This window comes from Mustela nivalis, assembly GCF_964662115.1.
Source record: "Mustela nivalis genome assembly, chromosome: 5".
In the NCBI taxonomy this organism is placed as follows: Eukaryota; Metazoa; Chordata; class Mammalia; order Carnivora; family Mustelidae; genus Mustela; species Mustela nivalis.
In genome coordinates this window covers 132591915-132604810 of record NC_139024.1, presented here as the reverse complement: position 1 = coordinate 132604810, position 12896 = coordinate 132591915, and the positions used below count along the sequence as shown (strand labels likewise).

General features: G+C 38.2%; 1 protein-coding gene across 9 annotated transcripts in view; it reads left to right on the top strand.

Annotated features, from left to right (window-relative positions):
* The first annotated feature begins 904 nt into the window (after positions 1-904).
* Positions 905-12896, top strand: part of EXOC2 (exocyst complex component 2) — a 262914-nt gene continuing 250922 nt past the window's right edge. For 3 of the 9 annotated variants that reach the window (XM_082732170.1, XM_082732166.1, XM_082732169.1), the window contains exons 1-2: positions 952-1086; positions 7518-7555. The gene's annotated coding sequence lies outside the window, so the exon portion shown is untranslated. Of the gene's footprint in view, positions 1087-7517; positions 7556-12896 lie in introns of all 9 variants that reach the window. The other 6 variants (XM_082732168.1, XM_082732171.1, XM_082732167.1 and 3 more) reach the window with 4 other exon arrangements.

The window sequence follows — 12896 nt, the reverse complement described above, 5'->3', positions numbered from 1 at the left end:
AAACTGAATCCTCAGTTTTACAACTAATTTTCTACTAATTCTCTACCTACACCAGAGCAGCCAAAACATACCCATGTACGCAGACTGCTTTCATTTTAAATTTAGGACTATACATTCCAAGAGGGCTTTCAACCCTGCCTGGAAATCTTGTCATATTTTCTTAATAATTTGCTTCACAACATCCAAGACAAAGCTTTCACCATTTCTCTCCAAAACTCTCTTGCATCCCATCCTCCATCTTCACAGATGATCTTAATGCACCTTTTGCTAATAAAGCAGAAGGAACCAGAAGAGAATTTTCTCAGTTTCCTGTCACCACTTACCCTCCATGTCCACCATTGCCTCTTCAGGGCAGACTACAGTCATTTCTTGCCTAGACTGCTGCATTCTCTCCCTTAGTAACATTTTCCCTCTTACCATGCAACAGTTTATCCTCAGTCCAGCGAGATACTTTCAAGGAAGTGACTACCTTTTATTCACCTTTGTGTACCTAATCCCCTGCACAGCGCCTAGCCGAAGGTGGTGTTCCCTAAATTTAACTCAGACAATCAACAACACTTCAGAGTCTGGCATTCTCGTCCACAATTTCAGAGGGCCTGTGACTTTTGTGCGTCACCTGGACTCCCAGGGCATAGGTAGGAGCCACATCGACCTGACCAGAGCAGATCCCACCAGAAACCGACCGAATGTCATTCTACATCGTCCTCGAGGTGATCCGAGGGCACCGCACGGCGGCTGCACGCGGCGATCCGCTCCGGGTCGCTTCCTCCTCGCCTTTAGCCCTTTAGCACCCCCCCTGCCCCCAAACCCTCCAGCTAGCCCCAACTGCCACCCATTCCCCTGCAGCCCCCGCCCGGCCCCAGCCTCAGTTCCAGCCCTACTGGAAGTCAGCCCCGCCCCTCCCAGAGTGGCTTGGCCCATCGAGAACTCGGTGCTCGACTACTCGGCGGATCGACGCCCTCGGCGCTCTCAGCGGGCGGAAGTGAAGGCGCCCGCTGTTGGGGCAGCTGTTACCCCGGAGCTTTTCGCGAGAGCCGCCGGGAGCTTTGTCGTTGCGGGCCGTAGGGGGCGGCAGGCAGGCCTGAGGTATGTTTTGGAGCCTGGAAGTCCTGGCTGAGGTCCAGACTGGGGAGGCACGGACAGGCAGGGCGGCGGGCGCCGGCTGGCCTTGCTCCGGGAGAGGCGGGTGGAAGTGGTCCGCCAGCGCGGGTGTCAGCCTCCTGCAGCGCTCTCCAGTCCTTGTGAGGAGGAAGGCGCGGGGCGTTTCCTGTCCCCCAACTCCGCGCGGCCCAGAGCCCCCCATCCCCAGGCCGGGCGTGGGCCTCCAGAGCACGACGGGTTTGTTGTAGTCGGCCTCACACGGCCCCTGGCGCCCCTGCGTAGTTGTCACTGCGCCAGGTGTAAGAATTTATTCGCAAAGAGCGAATGTGTGGCATATTTTGCTTAGGTTTGCATCAGGTTACACTGAGCATTGTCCATGCGCCTTTATTCGACTCTTCTAAACGTTTATATTTACTGACTGATTTACTCCATACAAAAGGTAGATGCGCTGTATTATTCCCATTTTACAGATGGGGAAACGGAAGCCCAGAGAGCTTATGTAACTAGCCTGTAGTTACTCAGTTTTTCAACTTCCTTTGAGACCATGCACTGAAGCTCTATAGCCTGCACTATTCAAACACGGTATCGTCCCTCATTTAAGCCTGGTGATGCTTAACTTGGTGTCACAGGATTTTGTAGACACTTTCTAAATATCCAAGAAACAGTTCTTGAAAAGCTTGTCTTTAAATGGAAATAAGCTATTCTTAATTGGTAAAAGTCAGTCACAATAGTAAGTATGAGGACATTTCTTTTTTTAACGAATCTGAGTAAACTGACAAGAACTTGAAAAATACTAAAGAATCAGACACATCTAATTAAATCATTTGGATGCACTCTATTGAAAAGTTAGTTCTAACCAAGGTTATGTGGCTCAGTCTCCTGATACATAACAATATTTTATTGATAAAAGTCAGTATATTCTGGCCAGGCTTTATGTAGCCGACTCTACTAACAAATTGAAAATCAAAAATTTCCTGAAGATCATCTGTATGTTAAAAGTTGTTGACTCAAAGTATGCTAGATAACTCAAAGGTGACTAATAGAAAGAGGATGATGTATGCTTACTATTCAGATATTCTCTTCTGTTTATGTAGGAACTTAATTTAAGCAGAAAAGCAAAGGATCCCCCACCATAATTTGGAGTAACTCTTGGAATTTTCAGAAATTTCTTTTTTTATGTCAACCATTTAATTTTCTGTACTGAATGTAATTTTGAACTATCTCCTTTTGAAAAGATGATTATTGACCCGCTTAATTAAATTTTCATTTATTCCTCTAATATTTGAGAGCCTGTTATGTATGAATCTTATGGGAAATGAAATTGGTACTCAAAAAATTTTGCAAAGGCAGTCTTCTAATAAAGTGCTTTGGATAATTTCTAGTGACAGGGAGTGGCAGGATTAGGCCATCGTATAAGAAATGCTAGTTATATAGTTAGTTTTTAAATTACTTTTTCACCCATTCTTCAAGTTATTTATTTTTATGTAGCCAGGATTTTAGTATAGCACCTGCCACATTTCAGGAGCATAAATATTAATTGAATGGATAAGTTTTAGGTCGATGTTGAGTAGGCAGGATTTTGAAATTGACTGGCATGGGAACTAACACTAATTACTCTGCTAAACAGTATGCTAGAATGTTTGTTCTCAGATGGTGAAGAATATGTTCATGGATCTCCTGGAGTGCTTTGTGAAATTGCATGGTAGTAAGTAGTGTTGTACTATCATGTGGTTCAGTGTATGCTTATGTTAATTTAAAATAATTATTCTTGATACACAAAAACTTAAAGTACTTGTAAAGAAATATGACTCTTGAAGCTGTGGACACACACAGAGTCATCTTTGGCTCTCACTCTGAAAATCAGGGAGTCAAAAGGTTTTTTGGCTTAGGAGTCAAAGCAACCATTTACTGGTTTGTGAGCTACTACCTAGCTGCTTCATAGCCTGTACTTAACCTCTTTGATTTTCAGTTTCCTTTTTTCTGTAGTCAGGGAATATATGAATATAGATTATTTTTAAGTGCTCTTCCTGGTTTGAAATTTTCCAGCTCAGTGAATCCTTTAACCAGTTAGCACTATCCTATGCCTGTGTTGTCTTGTGGGCTGTAGGTATCACGGGTATTTACATAATCTGTCAAAAGGCCAAGTTCTGGCTGGACAGGAGTTAGTAGTCTTGGTCATTTGTGTATCTCCCAATTCTAGCATATACCTGACACACACATTAGAAATAAAACAATAGGCTAGATTCAGAAGGGGCATTTTTACTCTCTTAATTAAAGAATAGCTAAGAACAAAACTATGATATTGAGTGTAAGTACAGCAGGAATTCAGAGAGGGGAAGGATCTGTTGGGGTTAGACAGAGGTCAGACCTTGTTGGGGGAGGACATGGCCCTTCATAGGGAAGGCACAGGAATATCTGGTTAGTACACCAAAAACAAAGGCCCATAGGCTGGAAAGTAAGTGCATTTTGGCTTATGGAGTGCCGTGAAGGAAAGGCAGAGGAGTTTGAGAGTGATTTGTCGTGCATTTTTTACCCCAAGAAAATTGTATTAGACTTGCTCAAAAGCTTCGTGAACATTCTTTAACTTAATACCATTGGTAGTATTTAAGACTGGTGCATCCCAGTCTTAATTTTTGGTTTTGATTTTAATTATTCTCTCTACCTACTGTTTCCTTCTTAAAATAAGTCTCAGTGCCAGTAGTGGAAAGAACAGTGGACACTGGGATTTGGAAGACATGGGATTTAGTTAATTAGAATGTAAGCTGCCTAACATGGATGCAAATAGGCAACTAGAGTGATGTCTGGCACAGAGTTAGCATTTAGTAATCATGGTGCAATGAAGAGTGAATTCTCCTTTTGCTACTTGCTGGCTGTGCTGCTCTTGGCAAGGTTGGCTCATAGTTTCATCTGTAAGATTTGATGATTTTTAAAGGCCTTTTCCATTTATAAAGTTATGCGATATTGGAGGGTATAATATTTTAACTTTCATTCATTGTAATTTTACTGAAAGACAAAACAAGACTAAAGCCAGGAATATTTGGTTTTAGTTTAATTTTAATGAAAGCTCCATGTGATTGACGTGATGTGTATCTGGATAAATGAGGGTCTCAGCAGGAATCAGAATTCATGCCAGATGGTTCAAATAAGGAGGTTTTAATAAAGGGACTACTTGCAGAGGTGTGGGCAGGGTTCATGAACAAATAAGGGGTAGTGAGGACCAAAGAGAAACTGACAAGTAAAAGGAAAAAAAGGACAAACTGCACCCTGCTGAGAGCTGGAGCCCCAGCAAAGAGGTAGGGCTATTGTCAGAGATGTGCTTGGGAGTAGGGGAGCAGGACTAAAGTAGGTCCACTTCTGAAATCCAAAAGTCAAATCTCCCACTCTTTGCTTAGTGTCTTTCTAATTCTTCTTCAGTTACCTCCATTACACCTGCTCTTTCACCTCATCTTTGGTCACTCATTTCAGAACGCTCAGTTGTATCATTATCCTTCTGTAGCATTTGGTAGCAAATTCTCAACCATTTCAACCTTTTACCTTCTCTAATGCTTGAACTGAGCTGCTGAAACCAGCAGGGGAAAATCTATCATCTAGATTTGTACTCCTGTAGATGCATGGTCACCATTCCCAACTACCCATCAAGGAGTTTTTTTAGAGTTTTCCATGTCAGTTCATGGTTCTGTCCTGTGCAGAATCTATTTTAAGCATTTTCACTTCTTCTCAAATCTCTCATCCTTTCACATGTCTATACTCTTAGCAGATAATCTAGCCATCTGATTCACAGTGAATAGAACTATCAGTGGGGGGAAGAAAAAAGAACTATCAGTGGAGAATCCCATGCTCTTTCTTCCAAAAAAAAAAAAAAACTTCCCCTTTTCTCCACTTTTACTGAAAGAGATTGCATTTACTCTAAGACAGATCTCTGTACCCCATCCATTCTTGCCTTTGGGAGTACTTGCCAAAGGTTCATTCTTGTCAGCATTTAAACATGCTTAAAGACAGAATCAAGCAAAACAGAAAAATAATAACAGTAAAAAAGTAGCATCCTCCTTTGATTTCACATTCCTCTGTTAAAATTTCTCTTTCCTTCCTAGGCCTATTTCTTAGTTATTTATACTCAATTTGTCACTTATCCCACTGTTCTTTGGTTTCAGTACCCATCACTCTATTGAAGGTCAAGGTCATCCATGACCTACTTGTCACAAAATCTTGTTCTTGTCATTTCCCCAGGATAGTGCCTGGGACATAGCAAGCCCTTAATAAATATTTGTTTTGACTGAACAGTCTATTCCAAATTCTAGTTTATCTATCTAACAAGGAATCTAGCACTACCACCGTTTGAGGTGCTGAGTGACCAATCTCTGTATATTTCTCAAACCTTCTTGATGGACTAAACAAAGATAGAAATCAGTTTTATTTGATGATGACTTTGCCAGTGTTGTCCATGTGATCTTTCTGAAAAAACAAACGCCAGGACACTTTTTTCCCTGAAAAAATTGTGTTTTATAAAATATCAAGAAATAATGTTCACCCAGTGTAGACCTAATAAAGAGAGAATGGTAAGGGACATGGTACAATTGGCAATAGACTGATGACTGAATAATGCTATGCTTTTTTTTTTTTTTTTTTAACATGAATTACTGTTCCTTCTTCCATTAAATAGTGAATCTTCTTTGAAATTTTTGTTTTTGGAGGGTGATAGAAGGGGGGGGGTGGATTTGCACTGGCCTATTTCATTTTCAGTATGTCATCACTGTCTGGTGGCATGAGTCAGAGAAATCAGTTACCTTTAGACCTAATTAGTAAAGCTTTGGCTTGAATTGTAGTGAAGGTCTTCTCCTCTTTGAAGACTTATACTGCTAAGGCAGGAGATTTTATAGTTTCTGGGAAATAAAGGAGGAGACTTTTAATTAACTCTTCTAATTAAGATGAAATCCTGTGCTTGTTTTAGATCAGCTGGGTACTCAAGTATTTATGTAACAGGTGAGTTATGTGGGAGCTCTAGCAAGCCAAATCATCAGGCTTTTCCCCTATATACTGTCTTGCTTCTAGTATTCTTTCCTAGTCATTTCATGTACATCCCCTTCCCTTTAATCCCAAACATTGTAGCAGGAGTGAAGTTATTTTTCATATATATATAATTAAATTAAATTAAATATATATAATTTAAATTATTCTTTATTCCCAAATGAATTAAAGCACAAAAACTTACATTTTCATTTAAAAGCATAGTATATTTAGGGCGCCTGGGTGGCTCAGTGGGTTAAGCCACTGCCTTCGGCTCAGGTCATGATCTCAGGATCGTGGGATCGAGTCCCACATCGGGCTCTCTGTTCAGCAGGGAGCCTGCTTCCCTTCCTCTCTCTCTGCCTGCTTCTCTGCCTACTTGTGCTCTCTCTCTGTCAAATAAATAAATAAAATCTTTTAAAAAAATAAAAGCATAGTATATTTAAATTATATTTTGTTTATAGGAGTGATGAAGGAAAGAAGTCTAAAGAGAAAGCTGGGAAAGTAGGGATGCTTTATCTATTCGTTCAGTCCTTCCTTTCTGCAGATGTCCCTTCTGAGACCAGTGTTTCTTAGCACAGTTTATATCCTACACATCCTTTCAGATTTGTGCATGATTATATTTTTGTAGACCATGGTTTTGAGATGGAGAGAGATGATTAATTTAGAAAGCTAGGTGGAAGAGTTCATGACCCTGTCTCTGAGACTTGTCCCACCCTGTGCCCTTAGATGGGTTAAATGTGTGGCTGTGCTGAGATAACTTGACTTTGACCCTGCACAGGAAAAGTAGAGTCTGAGTTTACAGAAAACTGAAGGAAATAAATTACCATTCTTAAAACTCTTTTCCAGTATTTGTAGGAGATCCCTCTGGGGTTAGCCTAGCCCAGCCCCAAGAGGCACGTCTATGCTAGGATAGGTTGAACCTGACTCAAGGAGGATATGGTGAATTCTACATTTGCTTCTGTTGCCGGGTGGCCTGAGAGTCTAGTTGAGTGTAATTTTATTGTTGAAACTCTCTAGGCATCTCTGCAATGAGATTTTTCTGGGGTCCTTTGGAACCATGATGGCTCTGGACAGGATAGATTTATCAAATGTTAATGTGTGCATAATGGGCTCAAATGTAGGTGGGGTTGGGTTGGGATCTGGAGATTCTGTGTTTCTGATTTGTTCCCTGGTGATGCTAACTTGAATAGCATGGGGAGAGGTGGAGTTCGGGAGTTGTTTTGTTTTGTTTTGTTTAATTGTTGCTATTTTTTTTTTTTTTTTTTTTTGGCGGAAAACTTTCACTTTTCTGTGGCTTGATCTAAGAAAATAGTGCTTTAATATCAGGCTTTCCTTGGCTTGTTTGGTGAAGGTTTTCCAAGTCTTCAATCAGAATTTATGTTATTCCAACTCCTGTTTTATCCCTTTAGCTGAGCTGAGAGAGCCAAGCCTCTGGAGACCTGACTGGGTAAGACACCTGATTACTTGTTTTCTTCATGTTTCTTGTTATGAATTAAAATCAACAAAATTCTTCCTTAATAAGTAGTAAAAAAAATTTTTGGTTAATCACCTGAAAGCTCTTTTGGTGTTTCCATTTTTCTGGGGTTTTTCCTCCTAATATCACTGCTAGTAGTTATTTTTTAAATTTATTTTTAGTCTGAAGTTTTGTGAAAAATACTTTCCATCTTTTATTCTACCAGTATGTATTTTGGAAAAATAAAGGTTGCATCACAATGAAATATGGGAAAATTATAAAATTAAAATTTTCTATCTCTGTTACAGAAACACTTTACATTCATTTCATTAAAGAGGCAGATATTATAATATAAATCTAAAAGAAAATGCATTTATTTAATTATATATTATAAGTAATAAGAAAATGTAGTCTTTCCTCTTTATTTTAGTGAAATGCTTTATAATGGTAATTTTCTCTTTTGACCTGTGATGGATAGGAGGTTAATTGATGTTAAATGCATGCTTTGTTAATCCTTCATCAGCTACTAAATTGATATGGGGGAGTACAGGTCAGGGATACATAAGGCCACAGCCAGCTTGTTTTCTTAGGGAGGTTTTTCCCTTTCTCCAAACCACGTATCACGCAGTCCAGCTGTATGTAGAGGAGATTCTTCACTCTCCCTCCCCCTCTTTCCTTCTCTCTTTTCAAACCCCCCTCAATTTCCCCCCCTCCTTTTCCTCTCTGTGCTGCAGAGTGACAGCTTGTAGATGTTGCGTGCGAGGAGTTCAGCTGGCGCTGTGTGGTCTGAGTGTGTGGTCTCCACTCAGTCGAGAGGCTACTAACAGGGTGGATGAGAGAGCGCAAGACTGTTTACTTTAATTTATTTCTGATGCCGGAATTGTGCGGAGTTTCTCCTAAACTTGATTCCATAGCTAGCAGCTTCAATCCCTCACAGCTGTGGTGCAGTCTCAACGCTGCGCCTGTCCTCTCCCAACAGGCACTTTCCATAGCATCTGCCTATTATTTAATCCCTTGTGGCTCAGAAATGTTAATAGCACTGCTGAGTGCTGTGATTATTTTGCTTTCACTATGTCTAGATATATGGCCTTGTAGAAGTTTCTTTTGAGGTCGATCTAGTGAAGTAAAGCAGAAATTTTAAGATAAGTGACAAAGTTGATGTATTTTTAGAAATTGGGAAAGCTGTTATACAAAATTTGGGTCAAATTAATCCAACTTTGCTCATGTAAAAAATCTGGCAGTTTTGTGACAGCCTGTCATGTTTAACCATTTTAATAAAATTAACCAATTTAAGCTGACGGTTGATTCCTTGACCCTTTGTGAAAATCTGCATTGATTTTGGCATGTTTACTATAGTTATTATATTTGTCAGCAATGATATTGGTTTATTTCATAATAAAGATTTGACAGGTCGAGACAAGTGAAACTTTTTATGCAATAGTACAAATTTAGGACAATATTTTTTTCTAATTCTTTCATTATAGACAAATTAGCAGTAGTGTCTTGATTTTATTCCTCTCTTATTTTTGAACGTTATTATTGAGGTGGTCAAGTTTTTGTCATTTAAGTAAACACTAGACTTAATACACTTGGGATTTTGCATTGTTAGCTTCTTTATTTTCCCATCTTCCCCACAGTCCTGCTGAAATGGAGCTGGTGCTATTGATGTGTTGTCCAGGGCTAGAAAGTCTAGGCCACTGATGTTTTCCAGAGGGATTAATATATATAGCTTATTGTTGTTCAACAACTTTTGTTATTTTTAACCCTGTGTTTCAGTAAATGAACTCAGTTTCCATCACTGGGAGGGTAAAGTCTTCCCTGTTCCCTGGCACCTTTTCAATTGTGACTAAGGCCAAGGTCTTCTTTGGTCTTCTTTGATCTTGTATCGGAAGACTTTAGGAAATTAGGTAGTGTCAAATGCTCTTTTTTTCTTTTTTCTAATGCTGTCACCCTGTATTTCCTCTTGTGTCCACTTTTTGGGGGTTCTATTGTATGTTTGCGGTGAAAATGATAATCTAATGCTCCCAAGAATTCTGAAGAAAAATTACTGTATTTATAAACTTGTGCAACCATCAACTACTGTCTAATCTTGAAACATTTTCCTCCGAAAGGAAACCTTGAGCCCACTATCAATACTTTTCCATTACCCCTCCTGTAGCTACCACTAATCTACTTTGTCTTTATGATTTTACTTATTCTGAATTTTCATATAAATATATTCATATTATGTAACTTTTTAATGATTATGGCAAAATATGTGCATAGTGTCAGTCATTACCCTATGTCTTTTACCTAACAAGAGAAAATTATATATATACAGAGAGAAAACATTCGTTAAGTGATGGGTCAAGTATTCACTATAAATAGAATTGAACTTACGTTTCAGAAACTCAGAAATATGTAAAGGAGCTGTGAAATGCTCTAGGCTTATATTTGGTAGAAATACCATATGTGTGTATTGTCAGTCACCCAGCCCTTTGTTGCAGCAGTCAGTCATGCAGGAATGGATTCCCAACCTGTCTTGAATTGACCAATGTCATTGCTAACTGGATTTTGAAATTTGATTTAGAACTCTAAAAGGATAAATCCAAAAAAAAAAAAAAAAAAAAAAAAAGAAAGAAAAAGAAAAAACGAAATAAAACTGTCCACTGTGAAAAATACAAAACTTAAAAAACAAAAACAAAAGCAGAACCTGTCCACCATGAAAAATACAAAACTTAGAATAAATAAATAAATAAAAGGATAAATCCTGATTGAACCAAACCCTACCATTCTTGTCTTTACTTTTATCAGGCCAAATTCTCCAAGAATGGACACTTAACAAGAAAAAGAGGGTTTTGCTCTATGTAACTGAAGTGGCAGTTGGCCTCAACAGCAGTTGATTTCTCTTTCAAGGGCAGAGAAACAGTGTTGAGCTACATTTCTTTGGCAGCATTTTTAAAATAGCATTTTTAAATGCATCTTCATTGAATACAAGTTCATCCTTTTTTTTTTTTTTTAAAGATTTTATTTATTTATTTGACAGAGAGAGCATAAGCGGAGGGAGCAGAACACAGAGGGAGGGGGGAACCAGTCTCCCCGTAAGCAGGGAGCTTGATGTGGGGCTCAGTCCCAGGGCTCTGGGATCATGACCTGAGCTGAAGGCAGATACTTAATTGACTGAGCCACCCAGATGCCCCCAGGTTCATCTTTAAATCTAAGGCAAAAATTACTCTTTGTTTGGATTTTTCATTATTTGGAACTGAAAAGTAGAATATTTTTATGTATTTTTAATTCCACTCTTCTTTCTTATATGTGGATTTTGACAATTGTCTCTTTTTAAAAACTAATTTGTTATAAGTATTTTCTTGCTCTGGCATACTTTTCATATTTCACTTGCTGCATAATATTTCCTTGGATGGACCTTCACATTTTAGTTACATCATTTTCTAGTTGTTTGGGATGTTCCTATATTTTTTCCTTTGTGGTAGGAAATCATTGCAGTTATGGGAATCTTCATGCCTAATAATCCCCATGGTTTGGATTATTTTATTTATTGGCCACATTTCAAGACTATGTTTTAGGTTTCGACAAAATATTAGCAAAGCACATTCAACAATATGTTAAAAGGATCGTTAACCATGACCAAGTGGTATTTATTCCAGGATGTAAGGATAGCTCAATATTCCCAAATCAGTCAGCGTGTTACCCCACATTAACAAAATGAAGGATTAAAATCATATATTTATCTAAATAGATGCAGAAAAAGCATTTGACAAAATTCAACATCTATTCATGATAAAAACTCTCAACAAAGTGGGATTAGAGGGAATATACTTCAGTATAATAAAGCCCTTATATGACAGTCCCATAACTCACATTATACTCAATGGTGAAAAATTGAGAGCTTTTCTCCTAAGATCAGGGATGAGATAGGGATGTCCACCTCACCACTTCTATTCAACACAATACTGGAAGTCTTAGCTACAGCAGTTAGACAAGAAAAAGAAATAAAAGGCACCCAGATTAGTAAGGAAGAAGTTAATCTGTCACTATTCACAGATGACATGGTACTATAAAAATTTTTATTGAAGACTCCATCAAAAATTAGAATTAATAAATGAATTCAGTAAAGTTATAGGATATAAAATTAATGTACAGAAATCTGTTGTGTTTCTATACACTAAAAGGAAAGTAGGAGAAAGAGAAAATAAGAAAATAATTCCATTTACAATTGTACCAAAAAGAATAAAATACCTAGGAATCAACTTAACAAAAGAGAAGTGAGAGGCTATACTTTCAACAATAGAAAACATGGATGAAAGAAACTGAAGACCACACAGACATATGGAAAGACATACCATGCTCACAGATGGGAAATGAATATTGTAAAAAGGTTAATACTATCCAAAGCAACCTATAGATTTAATGCAATTCTATCAAAATACCAACATTTTTCACAGAATTAGAAAAGGTAATAATAAAATTTATATGGAACTACAAAAGACCCCAAATAGCCAAAGCAATCTTGAGGAAGAAAAGAAAGCTGGAAATATCACAATCCCAGATTTCAAGACATACTATAAAACTACAATAATCAAAACAGTATTATTGGCACAAAAATAAACACACAAATCAGTGGAACAGAAGGAGAGCCCAGAAATAAACCCACATTTATATGGTCAAGCTATGACCAAGGAGGCAGGAATATACAGTGTGGGGAAAAGAGTCTCTTCAATAAATGGTGCTGGGAAAACTGGACAGATACATGCAAAAGAAAGAATGCTTTCTAATACCATGTATAAGGATAAACTCAAAATGGATTAAAGACCTAAAGGTGAGACCAAAAACCATAAAACTCCTAGAAGAAAACATAAGCAGTAATCTCTTTGGCATTGTTCTTTTGAGGATTTTTCTAAATGTGTCTCCTCAGGCAAGGGAAACAAATGCAAAAATAAACTACTGGAACTACACCAAATATAAAGCTTGAGTGCAGTAAAGGAAACCTTAAACAGAATGAAAAGGCATTTTCATGGGAGAAGATATTTGTAAATAATAAGGGGTTAATATCCAAAATTATAAAGAACTTCTATAACTCAACACCAAAAACCCAATTAATGCAATTAAGAAATGGGCAGAGGACCTGAACAGATATTTTTTTTTAAATATAATTTTTACTTTTTAAAAATTAACATATAATGTATTATTAGCCTCAGGGGTATAGGTCTGTGAATCCATAGGCTTACACACTTCACAGCACTCACCCTAGCACATACCCTCCCCAATGTCCATAACCCAACCACCTTCTCCATAACCCCCCTCCCCCAGCAACCTTCAGTTTGTTTTGTGAATTAAG